This window comes from Oncorhynchus nerka, linkage group LG24 (genome assembly GCF_034236695.1).
Source record: "Oncorhynchus nerka isolate Pitt River linkage group LG24, Oner_Uvic_2.0, whole genome shotgun sequence".
Lineage (NCBI taxonomy): Eukaryota > Metazoa > Chordata > Actinopteri > Salmoniformes > Salmonidae > Oncorhynchus > Oncorhynchus nerka.
The window spans coordinates 94,607,243-94,625,525 of record NC_088419.1 but is presented as its reverse complement, the minus strand read 5'-3'; the positions used below and the strand labels follow the sequence as shown (position 1 = coordinate 94,625,525).

General features: G+C 42.5%; 1 pseudogene; it reads right to left on the bottom strand.

Moving 5' to 3' along the window:
* LOC115124405 (sushi, nidogen and EGF-like domain-containing protein 1) overlaps positions 1 to 18,283 on the bottom strand; it is a 169,495-nt pseudogene that overhangs the window by 24,174 nt on the left and 127,038 nt on the right.

The window sequence follows — 18,283 nt, the reverse complement described above, 5'->3', positions numbered from 1 at the left end:
CACACCGGCCAGCTGGTCTGCGCATGCTCTGAGGGCGCGGCTGGGGATGCCGTCTGGGCCTGCAGCCTTGCGAGGGTTAACACGTTTAAATGTCTTACTCACCTCGGCTGCAGTGAAGGAGAGACTGCATGTTTTCGTTGCAGGCCGTGTCAGTGGCACTGTATTGTCCTCAAAGCGGGCAAAAAAGTGATTTAGTCTGCCTGGGAGCAAGACATCCTGGTCCGTGACTGGGCTGGGTTTCTTCTTGTAGTCCGTGATTGACTGTAGACCCTGCCACATGCCTCTTGTGTCTGAGCCATTGAATTGAGATTCCACTTTGTCTCTGTACTGACGCTTAGCTTGTTTAATAGCCTTGCGGAGGGAATAGCTGCATTGTTTATATTCGGACATATTACCAGACACCTTGCCCTGATTAAAAGCAGTGGTTCGCGCTTTCAGTTTCACGCGAATGCTGCCATCAATCCACGGTTTCTGGTTTGGGAATGTTTTTATCGTTGCTATGGGAACGACATCTTCGACGCACGTTCTAATGAACTCGCACACCGAATCAGCGTATTCGTCAATATTTCCATCTGACGCAATACGAAACATGTCCCAGTCCACGTGATGGAAGCAGTCTTGGAGTGTGGAGTCAGCTTGGTCTGACCAGCGTTGGACAGACCTCAGCGTGGGAGCCTCTTGTTTTAGTTTCTGCCTGTAGGCAGGGATCATCAAAATGGAGTCGTGGTCAGCTTTTCCGAAAGGGGGGCGGGGCAGGGCCTTATATGCGTCGCGGAAGTTAGAGTAACAATGATCCAAGGTTTTACCACCCCTGGTTGCGCAATCGATATGCTGGTAAAATTTAGGGAGTCTTGTTTTCAGATTAGCTTTGTTAAAATCCCCAGCTACAATGAATGCAGCCTCCGGATAAATGGTTTCCAGTTTGCAAAGAGTTAAATAAAGTTCGTTCAGAGCCATCGATGTGTCTGCTTGGGGGGATATATACGGCTGTGATTATAATCGAGGAGAATTCTCTTGGAAGATAATGCGGTCTACATTTGATTGTGAGGAATTCTAAATCAGGTGAACAGAAGGATTTGAGTTCCTGTATGTTTCCTTCATCACACCATGTCTCGTTAGTCATGAGGCATACGCCCCGCCACTCTTCTTACCAGAAAGATGTTTGTTTCTGTCGGCGCGATGCGTGGAGAAACCCGTTGGCTGCACCGCCTCGGATAGCGTCTTCCCAGTAAGCCATGTTTCTGTGAAGCAGAGAACGTTGCAGTCTCTGATGTCCCTCTGGAATGCTACTCTTGCTCGGATTTCGTCAACCTTGTTGTCAAGAGACTGGACATTGGCAAGAAGAATGCTGGGGAGTGCTGCGCGATGTGCCCTTTTTCGGAGTCTGACCAGAACACCGCCTCGTTTCCCTCTTTTTCGGAGTCGTTTCCTTGGGTCGCTGCATGCGATCCATTCCGTTGTCCTGTTTGTAAGGCAGAACACCGGATCCGCGTCGCGGAAAACATATTCTTGGTCGTACTGATGGTGAGTTGGCGCTGATCTTATATTCAGTAGTTCTTCTCGACTGTATGTAATGAAACCTAAGATGACCTGGGGTACTAATGTAAGAAATAACACGTAAAAAAACAAAAAACTGCATAGTTTCCTAGGAACGCGAAGCGAGGCGGCCATCTCAGTCGGCGCCGGAAGCTGGAGGGATACAACTGGAGGGATACAACAGGAATACAGCTGGAGGGATACAACTGGAATACAGCTGGAGGGATACAACAGGAATACAACTGGAGGGATCCAACTGGAATACAACTGGAGGGATACAACTGGAATGCAGCTGGAGGGATACAACTGGAATACAGCTGGAGGGATACAACAGGAATACAGCTGGAGGGATACAACTGGAGGAATACAACTGGAATACAGCTGGAGGGATACAGCTGGAGGGATACAACTGGAATATAGCTGGAGCAATACAACTGGAATACAGCTGGAGGGATACAGCTGGAGGGATACAACTGGAATACAACTGGATGGATACAACTGGAATACAGCTGGAGGGATACATCTGGAATACAGCTGGAGGGATACAACTGGAATACAGCTGGAGGGATACAACTGGAATACAGCTGGAGGGTTACAACTGGAGGGATACAACTGGAATACAGCTGGAGGGATACAACTGGAATACAGCTGGAGGGATACAACTGGAATGCAGCGGGAGGGATACAACTGGAATACAACTGGAGGGATACAACTGGAATACATCTGGATGGATACAACTAGAAATCAGCTGGAGGGATACAACAGGAATACAACTGGAGGGTTCCAACTGGAATACAACTGGAGGGATACAACTGGAATGCAGCTGGAGGGATACAACTGGAGGGATACAACTGGAATACAGCTGGAGGGATACAACAGGAATACAGCTGGAGGGATACAACTGGAGGGATACAACTGGAATACAGCTGGAGGGCTCCAGCTGGAGGGATACAGCTGGAATACAGCTGGAGGGATAAAACAGGAATACAAATGGAGGGATACAACTGGAATACAACTGGAGGGATACAACTGGGATACAACTGGAGGGATACAACTGAAATACAACTGGAGGGATAAAACAGGAATACAGCTGGAGGGATACAACTGGAATACAACTGGAGGGATAAAACATGAATACAGCTGGAGGGATACAACTGGAATAGAGCTGGAGGGTTACAACTGGAGGGATACAACTGGAATACAGCTGGAGGGATACAACTGGAATACAGCTGGAGGGATACAACTGGAATACAACTGGAGGGATACAACTGGAATACAGCTGGATGGATACAACTTGAGGGATACAACTGGAATACAGCTGGAGGGATACAGCTGGAATACAACTGGAGGGATACAGCTGGAGGGCTTCAACTGGAATACAGCTGGAGAGATACAACTGGAATACAACTGGAGGGATACAGCTGGAATACAACTGGAGGGATACAGCTGGAGGGATACAACTGGAATACAGCTGGAGGGATACAACTGGAATACAGCTGGAGGGATACAACTGGAATACAGCTGGAGGGATTCAACTGGAATACAGCTGGAGGGATACAACTGGAATACAACTGGAGGGATACAACTGGAATACAGCTGTAGGGATACAACTGGAATACAGCTGGAGGGATACAACTGGAATACAGCTGGAGGGATACAACTGGAATACAGCTGGAGGGATATAACTGGAATACAGCTGGAGGGTTACAACTGGAATACAGATGGAGGGATACAACTGGAATACAGCTGGAGGGATACAACTGGAATACAGCTGGAGGGATACAACAGGAATACAGCTGGAGGGATACAGCTGGAGGGATACAACAGGAATACAACTGGAGGAATACAACTGGAATAAAGCTGGAGGGATACAGCTGGAGGGATACAACAGGAATACAGCTGGAGGGATAAAACAGGAATACAAATGGAGGGATAAAACAGGAATACAGCTGGAGGGATAAAACAGGAATACAGCCGGAGGGATACAACTGGAATACAGCTGGAGCTGGAGGGATACACAGCTGGAATACAGCTGGAGGGATACAACTGGAATACAGCTGGAGGATACAGCTGGAGGATACAACTGGATACAGCAACAAGGAATACAGCTGGAGGGATACAACTGGAATACAGCTGGAGGGATAAAACAGGAATACAGCTGGAGGGACACAGCTGGAGGGATACAACTGGAATACAGCTGGAGGGATACAACTGGAATACAGCTGGAGGGATAAAACAGGAATACAGCTGGAGGGATACAGCTGGAGGGATACAACTGGAGGGATACACCTGGAATACAGCTGGAGGGATACACCTGGAATACAGCTGGAGGGATACAACTGGAATACAGCTGGAGGGATACAGCTGGAGGGATACAACTGGAATACAACTGGATGGATAAAACTGGAATACAGCTGGAGGGATACAACTGGAATACAACTGGAGGGATACAACAGGAATACAGCTGGAGGGATACAACTGGAATACAGCTGGAGGGATACAACAGGAATACAACTGGAGGGATCCAACTGGAATACAACTGGAGGGATACAACTGGAATGCAGCTGGAGGGATACAACTGGAATACAGCTGGAGGGATACAACTGGAATACAGCTGGAGGGATACAGCTGGAGGGATACAACTGGAATACAACTGGATGGATACAACTGGAATACAGCTGGAGGGATACAACTGGAATACAACTGGAGGGATACAACTGGAATACAGCTGGAGGGATACATCTGGAATACAGCTGGAGGGATACAACTGGAATACAGCTGGAGGGATACAACTGGAATACAGCTGGAGGGTTACAACTGGAGGGATACAACTGGAATACAGCTGGAGGGATACAACTGGAATACAGCTGGAGGGATACAACTGGAATGCAGCGGGAGGGATACAACTGGAATACAACTGGAGGGATACAACTGGAATACATCTGGATGGATACAACTAGAAATCAGCTGGAGGGATACAACAGGAATACAACTGGAGGGTTCCAACTGGAATACAACTGGAGGGATACAACTGGAATGCAGCTGGAGGGATACAACTGGAGGGATACAACTGGAATACAGCTGGAGGGATACAACAGGAATACAGCTGGAGGGATACAACTGGAGGGATACAACTGGAATACAGCTGGAGGGCTCCAGCTGGAGGGATACAGCTGGAATACAGCTGGAGGGATAAAACAGGAATACAAATGGAGGGATACAACTGGAATACAACTGGAGGGATACAACTGGGATACAACTGGAGGGATACAACTGAAATACAACTGGAGGGATAAAACAGGAATACAGCTGGAGGGATACAACTGGAATACAACTGGAGGGATAAAACATGAATACAGCTGGAGGGATACAACTGGAATAGAGCTGGAGGGTTACAACTGGAGGGATACAACTGGAATACAGCTGGAGGGATACAACTGGAATACAGCTGGAGGGATACAGCTGGAGGGATACAACTGGAATACAACTGGATGGATACAACAGGAATACAGCTGGAGGGATACAACTGGAATACAGCTGGAGGTATACAACTGGAATGCAGCTGGAGGGATACAACAGGAATACAACTGGAGGGATACAACTGGAATACAACTGGAGGGATACAACTGGAATACAGCTGGAGGGATACAACTGGAATACAACTGGAGGGATACAACTGGAATACAGCTGGATGGATACAACTTGAGGGATACAACTGGAATACAGCTGGAGGGATACAGCTGGAATACAACTGGAGGGATACAGCTGGAGGGCTTCAACTGGAATACAGCTGGAGAGATACAACTGGAATACAACTGGAGGGATACAGCTGGAATACAACTGGAGGGATACAGCTGGAGGGATACAACTGGAATACAGCTGGAGGGATACAACTGGAATACAGCTGGAGGGATACAACTGGAATACAGCTGGAGGGATTCAACTGGAATACAGCTGGAGGGATACAACTGGAATACAACTGGAGGGATACAACTGGAATACAGCTGTAGGGATACAACTGGAATACAGCTGGAGGGATACAACTGGAATACAGCTGGAGGGATACAACTGGAATACAGCTGGAGGGATATAACTGGAATACAGCTGGAGGGTTACAACTGGAATACAGATGGAGGGATACAACTGGAATACAGCTGGAGGGATACAACTGGAATACAGCTGGAGGGATACAACAGGAATACAGCTGGAGGGATACAGCTGGAGGGATACAACAGGAATACAACTGGAGGGATACAACTGGAATAAAGCTGGAGGGATACAGCTGGAGGGATACAACAGGAATACAGCTGGAGGGATAAAACAGGAATACAAATGGAGGGATAAAACAGGAATACAGCTGGAGGGATAAAACAGGAATACAGCCGGAGGGATACAACTGGAATACAGCTGGAGGGATACAACTGGAATACAGCTGGAGGGATACAACTGGAATACAGCTGGAGGGATACAGCTGGAGGGATACAACAGGAATACAGCTGGAGGGATACAACTGGAATACAGCTGGAGGGATAAAACAGGAATACAGCTGGAGGGACACAGCTGGAGGGATACAACTGGAATACAGCTGGAGGGATACAACTGGAATACAGCTGGAGGGATAAAACAGGAATACAGCTGGAGGGATACAGCTGGAGGGATACAACTGGAGGGATACACCTGGAATACAGCTGGAGGGATACACCTGGAATACAGCTGGAGGGATACAACTGGAATACAGCTGGAGGGATACAGCTGGAGGGATACAACTGGAATACAACTGGATGGATAAAACTGGAATACAGCTGGAGGGATACAACTGGAATACAACTGGAGGGATACAACAGGAATACAGCTGGAGGGATACAACTGGAATACAGCTGGAGGGATACAACAGGAATACAACTGGAGGGATCCAACTGGAATACAACTGGAGGGATACAACTGGAATGCAGCTGGAGGGATACAACTGGAATACAGCTGGAGGGATACAACTGGAATACAGCTGGAGGGATAAAACAGGAATACAGCTGGAGGGACACAGCTGGAGGGATACAACTGGAATACAGCTGGAGGGATACAACTGGAATACAGCTGGAGGGATAAAACAGGAATACAGCTGGAGGGATACAGCTGGAGGGATACAACTGGAGGGATACACCTGGAATACAGCTGGAGGGATACACCTGGAATACAGCTGGAGGGATACAACTGGAATACAGCTGGAGGGATACAGCTGGAGGGATACAACTGGAATACAACTGGATGGATAAAACTGGAATACAGCTGGAGGGATACAACTGGAATACAACTGGAGGGATACAACAGGAATACAGCTGGAGGGATACAACTGGAATACAGCTGGAGGGATACAACAGGAATACAACTGGAGGGATCCAACTGGAATACAACTGGAGGGATACAACTGGAATGCAGCTGGAGGGATACAACTGGAATACAGCTGGAGGGATACAACAGGAATACAGCTGGAGGGATACAACTGGAGGGATACAACTGGAATACAGCTGGAGGGATACAGCTGGAGGGATACAACTGGAATATAGCTGGAGGGATACAACTGGAATACAGATGGAGGGATACAGCTGGAGGGATACAACAGGAATACAGCTGGAGGGATACAACTGGAATACAGCTGGAGGGATAAAACAGGAATACAGCTGGAGGGATACAGCTGGAGGGATACAACTGGAGGGATACAACTGGAATACAGCTGGAGGGATACACCTGGAATACAGCTGGAGGGATACAACTGGAATACAGCTGGATGGAGACAGCTGGAGGGATACAACTGGAATACAACTGGATGGATAAAACTGGAATACAGCTGGAGGGATACAACTGGAATACAACTGGAGGGATACAACTGGAATACAGCTGGAGGGATACAGCTGGAGGGATACAACTGGAATATAGCTGGAGCGATACAACTGGAATACAGCTGGAGGGATACAGCTGGAGGGATACAACTGGAATACAACTGGATGGAGACAACTGGAATACAGCTGGAGGGATACAACTGGAATACAACTGGAGGGATACAACTGGAATACAGCTGGAGGGATACATCTGGAATACAGCTGGAGGGATACAACTGGAATACAGCTGGAGGGATACAACTGGAATACAGCTGGAGGGATACAACTGGAATACAGCTGGAGGGATACAACTGGAATGCAGCGGGAGGGATACAACTGGAATACAACTGGAGGGATACAACTGGAATACATCTGGATGGATACAACTAGAAATCAGCTGGAGGGATACAACAGGAATACAACTGGAGGGTTCCAACTGGAATACAACTGGAGGGCTACAACTGGAATGCAGCTGGAGGGATACAACTGGAGGGATACAACTGGAATACAGCTGGAGGGATACAACAGGAATACAGCTGGAGGGATACAACTGGAGGGATACAACTGGAATACAGCTGGAGGGATACAGCTGGAGGGATACAGCTGGAATACAGCTGGAGGGATAAAACAGGAATACAAATGGAGGGATACAACTGGAATACAACTGGAGGGATACAACTGGGATACAACTGAAATACAACTGGAGGGATAAAACAGGAATACAGCTGGAGGGATACAACTGGAATACAACTGGAGGGATAAAACAGGAATACAGCTGGAGGGATACAACTGGAATACAGCTGGAGGGTTACAACTGGAGGGATACAACTGGAATACAGCTGGAGGGATACAGCTGGAGGGATACAACTGGAATACAACTGGATGGATACAACAGGAATACAGCTGGAGGGATACAACTGGAATACAGCTGGAGGGATACAACTGAAATGCAGCTGGAGGGATACAACAGGAATACAACTGGAGGGATACAACTGGAATACAACTGGAGGGATACAACTGGAATACAGCTGGAGGGATACAACAGGAATACAACTGGAGGGATCCAACTGGAATGCAGCTGGAGGGATAACACTGGAGGGATACATGATACATATGGCCCCTAGACAGAGTGAACGCTGTACCTATCTCACAGTCTTGTCCTCTGAAGCCGTGTTGGCAGTGGCAGTAGTAGGAACCCGGCTGGTCCTCACATGTTCCTCCGTGTTTACAGGGCCCCGACAGACACTCATCCATATCTGAGAGGAAAACACGCACACACGCGCACACACTTATGAACATACACACGTATGCACACCTACGCAAGCATGCACAGACACACACACAGGGTTGGGTAGGTTACTGTCTAAATGTAATCGGTTACAGCTGCTGGTTAACCTGTCCAAAAATAACAGTAACATCACTTTTGGATTACCCCCATAGTCAGTAATGTAATCTGATTACTTTCATTTTAAGAGGTAACGTAACTGATTAAAGTTACAGGTTTTTTTTGTAATCAGATTACATTTAACTGATTCCTCCCCGACAGACAGACAGACAGACAGACAGACTGACTGACTGACTGACTGACTGACTGACTGACTGACTGACTGACTGACTGACTGACTGACTGACAGACAGACAGACAGACAGACAGACAGACAGACAGACAGACAGACAGACAGACAGACAGACAGACAGACAGACAGACAGACAGACAGACAGACAGACAGATGTTTAATGGAACATACAAGGCACGTGTAATGCTGACTATCAGCTTTGAGAGATGTAGTCTACCTGCAGTAAACCTGTAGGTATAGAAGCAGTATAGAGACCTGTAGGTTCAGAAGTAGTATAGAGGTGAAACCTGTAGGTTCAGAAGTAGTATAGAGGTGAAACCTGTAGGTTCAGAAGTAGTATAGAGGTGAAACCTGTAGGTTCAGAAGTAGTATAGAGGTGAAACCTGTAGGTTCAGAAGTAGTATAGAGGTGAAACCTGTCGGTATAGAAGTAGTATAGAGGTGAAACCTGTAGGTTCAGAAGTAGTATAGAGGTGAAACCTGTAGGTTCAGAAGTAGTATAGAGGTGAAACCTGTCGGTATAGAAGTAGTATAGAGGTGAAACCTGTAGGTTCAGAAGTAGTATAGAGGTGAAACCTGTTGGTATAGAAGTAGTATAGAGGTGAAACCTGTAGGTATAGAAGTAGTATAGAGGTGAAACCTGTAGGTATAGAAGTAGTATAGAGGTGAAACCTGTAGGTATAGAAGTAGTATAGAGGTGAAACCTGTAGGTATAGAAGTAGTATACAGGTGAAACCAGGTGAAACCTGTAGGTATAGAAGTAGTATACAGGTGAAACCTGTAGGTATAGAAGTAGTATAGAGGTGAAACCTGTAGGTATAGAAGTAGTATAGAGGTGAAACCTGTAGGTATAGAAGTAGTATACAGGTGAAACCAGGTGAAACCTGTAGGTATAGAAGTAGTATACAGGTGAAACCTGTCGGTATAGAAGTAGTATAGACGTTAAACCTGTAGGTATAGAAGTAGTATAGAGGTGAAACCTGTAGGTATAGAAGCAGTATACAGGTGAAACCAGGTGAAACCTGTAGGTATAGAAGTAGTATAGAGGTGAAACCAAGTGAAACCTGTAGGTATAGAAGTAGTATAGAGGTGAAACCTGTCGGTATAGAAGCAGTATACAGGTGAAACCAGGTGAAACCTGTAGGTATAGAAGTAGTATAGAGGTGAAACCAGGTGAAACCTGTAGGTATAGAAGTAGTATAGAGGTGAAACCAGGTGAAACCTGTAGGTATAGAAGTAGTATAGAGGTGAAACCTGTAGGTATAGAAGTAGTATAGAGGTGAAACCAGGTGAAACCTGTAGGTATAGAAGTAGTATACAGGTGAAACCTGTAGGTATAGAAGTAGTATAGAGGTGAAACCTGTAGGTATAGAAGCAGTATAGAGGTGAAACCAGGTGAAACCTGTAGGTATAGAAGCAGTATACAGGTGAATTCTACTTGTCTGACACCGGTTTCTACTGAAACTACACTCACACAGGTAGGCTGCCGTCCTGTTCCCACATGTTCCTCCGTTCAGACAGGGCTGGGACAAACTTTAATAATGTTTACATAATTAAAGTGGCCTCTGCAACGTCTATCTGAGGTCAGAACGTAGAGATTGTAGACGAATACATAATATGTAACTGTTATGAAAGTTGTATTGTCATGTTGTTCTGTATTTAAACACCACTTTAAATGTGTACATGACACTGCAACAACATTTCCTCATGGGGACAATAAAGTCAGTAAAGTAAAGTAAACACTCGCTGATCTCTACATCAACAAACAAACATTTGAGAACGCTAAACTAAAAAACAGGCCCGTGTGAGATTATGAAATGAGTCTCAAATGGAACCCTATGCCCTATTATAGTGCACTACTTTAGACCAGAGCCTTATGGCACCCTATTCTCTATATAGTGCACTACTTTAGACCAGAGCCCTATTCCCTATTTAGTGCACTACTTTAGACCAGGGCCCATTGGACTTTACTAAATCAAAAAAGTAAAAGAATGGAATTAAGAAATATATAAATATTAGGACGAGCAATGTTGGAGTGGCATTGACTAAAATACAGGTGAATAGAATACAGTATATACATATGAGATGAGTAAAGCATTGACTAAAATACAGGTGAATAGAATACAGTATATACATATGAGATGAGTAAAGCATTGACTATAATACAGGTGAATAGAATACAGTATATACATATGAGATGAGTAAAGCATTGACTAAAATACAGGTGAATAGAATACAGTATATACATATGAGATGAGTAAAGCATAGACTAAAATACAGTAGAATAGAATACAGTATATACATATGAGATGAGTAAAGCATTGACTAAAATACAGTAGAATAGAATACAGTATATACATATGAGATGAGTAAAGCACTGACTAAAATACAGGTGAATAGAATACAGTATATACATATGAGATGAGTAAAGCATTGACTAAAATACAGTAGAATAGAATACAGTATATACATATGAGATGAGTAAAGCATTGACTAAAATACAGTAGAATAGAATAGAGTATATACATATGAGATGAGTAAAGCATTGACTAAAATACAGTAGAATAGAATACAGTATATACATATGAGATGAGTAAAGCATAGACTAAAATACAGTAGAATAGAATACAGTATATACATATGAGATGAGTAAAGCATAGAATAAAATACAGTAGAATAGAATACAGTATATACATATGAGATGAGTAAAGCATAGACTAAAATACAGTAGAATAGAATACAGTATATACATATGAGATGAGTAAAGCATTGACTAAAATACAGGTGAATAGAATACAGTATATACATATGAGATGAGTAAAGCATAGACTAAAATACAGTAGAATAGAATACAGTATATACACATGAGATGAGTAAAGCATAGACTAAAATACAGTAGAATAGAATACAGTATATACATATGAGATGAGTAAAGCACTGACTAAAATACAGGTGAATAGAATACAGTATATACATATGAGATGAGTAAAGCATTGACTATAATACAGTAGAATAGAATACAGTATATACATATGAGATGAGTAAAGCATTGACTAAAATACAGTAGAATAGAATACAGTATATACATATGAGATGAGTAAAGCATTGACTAAAATACAGGTGAATAGAATACAGTATATACATATGAGATGAGTAAAGCATTGACTAAAATACAGTAGAATAGAATACAGTATATACATATGAGATGAGTAAAGCATTGACTAAAATACAGGTGAATAGAATACAGTATATACATATGAGATGAGTAAAGCATTGACTAAAATACAGGTGAATAGAATACAGTATATACATATGAGATGAGTAAAGCATTGACTAAAATACAGGTGAATAGAATACAGTATATACATATGAGATGAGTAAAGCATAGACTAAAATACAGTAGAATAGAATACAGTATATACATATGAGATGAGTAAAGCATTGACTATAATACAGGTGAATAGAATACAGTATATACATATGAGATGAGTAAAGCATAGACTAAAATACAGGTGAATAGAATACAGTATATACATATGAGATGAGTAAAGCATTGACTATAATACAGGTGAATAGAATACAGTATATACATATGAGATGAGTAAAGCATAGACTAAAATACAGTAGAATAGAATACAGTATATACATATGAGATGAGTAAAGCATTGACTAAAATACAGTAGAATAGAATACAGTATATACATATGAGATGAGTAAAGCATAGACTAAAATACAGTAGAATAGAATACAGTATATACATATGAGATGAGTAAAGCACTGACTAAAATACAGTAGAATAGAATACAGTATATACATATGAGATGAGTAAAGCATTGACTAAAATACAGGTGAATAGAATACAGTATATACATATGAGATGAGTAAAGCATAGACTATAATACAGGTGAATAGAATACAGTATATACATATGAGATGAGTAAAGCATAGACTAAAATACAGTAGAATAGAATACAGTATATACATATGAGATGAGTAAAGCATAGACTAAAATACAGGTGAATAGAATACAGTATATACATATGAGATGAGTAAAGCATAGACTAAAATACAGTAGAATAGAATACAGTATATACATATGAGATGAGTAAAGCATAGACTAAAATACAGGTGAATAGAATACAGTATATACATATGAGATGAGTAAAGCATTGACTAAAATACAGGTGAATAGAATACAGTATATACATATGAGATGAGTAAAGCATTGACTAAAATACAGTAGAATAGAATACAGTATATACATATGAGATGAGTAAAGCATAGACTAAAATACAGTAGAATAGAATACAGTATATACACATGAGATGAGTAAAGCATAGACTAAAATACAGTAGAATAGAATACAGTATATACATATGAGATGAGTAAAGCATAGACTAAAATACAGTAGAATAGAATACAGTATATACATATGAGATGAGTAAAGCACTGACTAAAATACAGGTGAATAGAATACAGTATATACATATGAGATGAGTAAAGCATTGACTATAATACAGTAGAATAGAATACAGTATATACATATGAGATGAGTAAAGCATTGACTAAAATACAGTAGAATAGAATACAGTATATACATATGAGATGAGTAAAGCATTGACTAAAATACAGGTGAATAGAATACAGTATATACATATGAGATGAGTAAAGCATTGACTAAAATACAGTAGAATAGAATACAGTATATACATATGAGATGAGTAAAGCACTGACTAAAATACAGTAGAATAGAATACAGTATATACATATGAGATGAGTAAAGCATTGACTAAAATACAGGTGAATAGAATACAGTATATACATATGAGATGAGTAAAGCATAGACTAAAATACAGTAGAATAGAATACAGTATATACATATGAGATGAGTAAAGCATAGACTATAATACAGGTGAATAGAATACAGTATATACATATGAGATGAGTAAAGCATAGACTAAAATACAGTAGAATAGAATACAGTATATACATATGAGATGAGTAAAGCATTGACTATAATACAGGTGAATAGAATACAGTATATACATATGAGATGAGTAAAGCATAGACTAAAATACAGGTGAATAGAATACAGTATATACATATGAGATGAGTAAAGCATTGACTATAATACAGGTGAATAGAATACAGTATATACATATGAGATGAGTAAAGCATAGACTAAAATACAGTAGAATAGAATACAGTATATACATATGAGATGAGTAAAGCATTGACTAAAATACAGTAGAATAGAATACAGTATATACATATGAGATGAGTAAAGCATAGACTAAAATACAGTAGAATAGAATACAGTATATACATATGAGATGAGTAAAGCACTGACTAAAATACAGTAGAATATAATACAGTATATACATATGAGATGAGTAAAGCATTGACTAAAATACAGGTGAATAGAATACAGTATATACATATGAGATGAGTAAAGCATAGACTAAAATACAGTAGAATAGAATACAGTATATACATATGAGATGAGTAAAGCATAGACTATAATACAGGTGAATAGAATACAGTATATACATATGAGATGAGTAAAGCATAGACTAAAATACAGTAGAATAGAATACAGTATATACATATGAGATGAGTAAAGCATAGACTAAAATACAGGTGAATAGAATACAGTATATACATATGAGATGAGTAAAGCATAGACTAAAATACAGTAGAATAGAATACAGTATATACATATGAGATGAGTAAAGCATTGACTAAAATACAGTAGAATAGAATACAGTATATACATATGAGATGAGTAAAGCATAGACTAAAATACAGGTGAATAGAATACAGTATATATATATGAGATGAGTAAAGCATAGACTAAAATACAGTAGAATAGAATACAGTATATACATATGAGATGAGTAAAGCATAGACTAAAATACAGGTGAATAGAATACAGTATATACATATGAGATGAGTAAAGCATAGACTAAAATACAGTAGAATAGAATACAGTAAATACATATGAGATGAGTAAAGCATAGACTAAAATACAGTAGAATAGAATACAGTATATACATATGAGATGAGTAAAGCAGTATGTAAACATTATTAAAGTGACCAGTGATTCGAGGTCTATGTATACGGGGCAGCAACCTCTAAGGCAGCAACCGCCCCCAGGTGGTGAGGGTAGGCAACAACATCTCCACCCCGCTGATCCTCAATACTGGGGCCCCACAAGGGTGCGTTCTGAGCCCTCTCCTGTACTCCCTGTTCACCCACGACCGCGTGGCCACGCACGCCTCCAACTCAATCATCAAGTTTGCGGACGACACTACAGTGATAGGCTTGATTACCAACAACGACAAGACGGCCTACAGGGAGGAGGTGAGGGCCCTCGGAGTGTGGTGTCAGGAAAATAACCTCACACTCAACGTCAACCAAACTAAGGAGATGATTGTGGACTTCAGGAAACAGCAGAGGGAACACCCCCCTACCCACATCGATGGAACAGTAGTGGAGAGGGTAGTAAGTTTTAAGTTCCTCGGCGTACACATCACAGACAAACTGAATTGGTCCACCCACACAGACAGCATCGTGAAGAAGGCGCAGCAGCGCCTCTTCAACCTCAGGAGGCTGAAGAAATTCGGCTTGTCACCAAAAGCACTCACAAACTTCTACAGATGCACAATCGAGAGCATCCTGTCGGGCTGTATCACCGCCTGGTACGGCAACTGCTCCACCCACAACCGTAAGGCTCTTCAGAGGGTAGTGAGGTCTGCACAACGCATCACCGAGGGCAAACTACCTGCCCTCCAGGACACCTACACCACCCGATGTCACAGGAAGGCCATAAAGATCATCAAGGACAGCAACCACCCGAGCCACTGCCTGTTCACCCCGCTATCATCCAGAAGGCGAGGTCAGTACAGGTGCATCAAAGCTGGGACCGAGAGACTGAAAAACAGCTTGTATCTCAAGGCCATCAGACTGTTAAATAGCCATCACTAGCCGGCTCTGAGGACGCGGCTAGGGATGCCGACTGGGCCGGCAGCCTTGCGAGGGTTAACATACTTAAATGTCTTACTCACGTTAGCCACGGAGAACGAGAGCCCACAGTTCTTGGGAGCTTGCCGCGTTGGTGGCACTGTGGTATCCTCAAAACCGGCAAAGAAGGTGTTTAGCTTGTCTGGGAGCAAGACGTCGGTGTCCGCGACATGGCTGGTTTTCCCTTTGTAATCAGTGATTGTCTGTAGACCCTGCCACATACGTCTCATGGTGCCGTTGAATTGTGACTCCACTGTGTCTCTGTACTGACGTTTTTATTTTTATTTTTTTATTTTTATTTCACCTTTATTTAACCAGGTAGGCTAGTTGAGAACAGGTTCTCATTTGCAACTGCGACCTGGCCAAGATAAAGCATAGCAGAGTGAACAGACAACACAGAGTTACACATGGAGTAAACAATTAACAAGTCAATAACACAGTAGAGAGAGAAAAAAAAGGGGGAGTCTATATACAATGTGTGCAAAAGGCATGAGGTAGGCGAATAATTACAATATTGCAGATTAACACTGGAGTGATAAATGATCAGATGATCATGTACAGGTAGAGATATTTGTGTGCAAAAGAGCAGAAAAGTAAATAAATAAAAACTGTGGGGATGAGGTAGGTGAAAATGGGTGGGCTATTTACCAATAGATTATGTACAGCTGCAGCGATCGGTTAGCTGCTCAGATAGCTGATGTTTGAAGTTGGTGAGGGAGATAAAAGTCTCCAACTTCAGCGATTTTTGCAATTCGTTCCAGTCACAGGCAGCAGAGTACTGGAACGAAAGGCGGCCGAATGAGGTGTTGGCTTTGGGGATGCTCAATGAGATACACCTGCTGGAGATCGTGCTACGGATGGGTGTTGCCATCGTGACCAGTGAGCTGAGATAAGGCGGAGCTTTGCCTAGCATGGCCTTGTAGATGACCTGGAGCCAGTGGGTCTCGCGACGAATATGTAGCGAGGGCCAGCCGACTAGAGCATACAAGTCGCAGTGGTGGGTAGTATAAGGTGCTTTAGTGACAAAACGGATGGCACTGTGATAAACTGCATCCAGTTTGCTGAGAAGAGTGTTGGAAGCCATTTTGTAGATGACATCGCCGAAGTCGAGGATCGGTAGGATAGTCAGTTTTACTAGGGTAAGCTTGGCAGCGTGAGTGAAGGAGGCTTTGTTTGGAATAGAAAGCCGACTCTTGATTTAATTTTCGATTGGAGATGTTTGATATGGGTCTGGAAGGAGAGTTTGCAGTCTAGCCAGACACCTAGGTGTCTGGGCCAGTTGGTCAGGAGGGCCAGTTGGTCAGGATGACGTCTATGAGGGTGCCCTTGCTTACAGAGTTAGGGTTGTACCTGGTGGGTTCCTTGATGATTTGTGTGAGATTGAGGGCATCTAGCTTAGATTGTAGGACTGCCGGGGTGTTAAGCATATCCCAGTTTAGGTCACCTAACAGAACAAACTCAGAAGCTAGATGGGGGGCAATCAATTCACAAATGGTGTCCAGGGCACAGCTGGGAGCTGAGGGGGGTCGGTAGCAGGCGGCAACAGTGAGAGACTTATTTCTGGAGAGAGTAATTTTCAGAATTAGTAGCTCGAACTGTTTGGGTATGGACCTGGAAAGTATGACATTACTTTGCAGGCTATCTCTGCAGTAGACTGCGACTCCTCCCCCTTTGGCAGTTCTATCTTGACAGAAGATGTTATAGTTGGGTATGGAAATCTCTGAATTTTTGGTGGCCTTCCTGAGCCAGGATTTTGCCTGTTTTCTTGCCTTACGGAGGGAATAACTACACTGTTTGTATTCATCCACATTCCCAGTCACCTTGTCATGATTAAATTCGGCATTTCGCTTTTTCAGTTTTGCGCGAATGCTGCCATCTATCCACGGTTTCTGGTTTTGGGTTGATTTTAATAGTCACCATGGGAACAACATCCCAACAACAGTCACCGGGTCCGTGTAAACGTCGATATTATTCTCAGAGGCCGAGAACATATCCCAATCGGCACGATCAAAACAATCTTGAAGCGTGGATTCCGATTGGTCAGACCAGCGTTAAATAAACCTTAGCATGGGTACTTCCTGTTTGAGTTTCTGCTTATAGGAAGAAAGGGAGGAGTAAAATGGAGTCTTAATCTCCTAGCGCAGGGGAGGGCCTTGTAGGCGTGTTGAAAAGGCACGTCGAAAAGGTGAGTAGCAGTGATCTAGTGTTTTTGCTGAGCGAGTACTACAGTCAATGTGTTGATAGAACTTCGGTAGCGTTTTCCTCAAATTGTCTT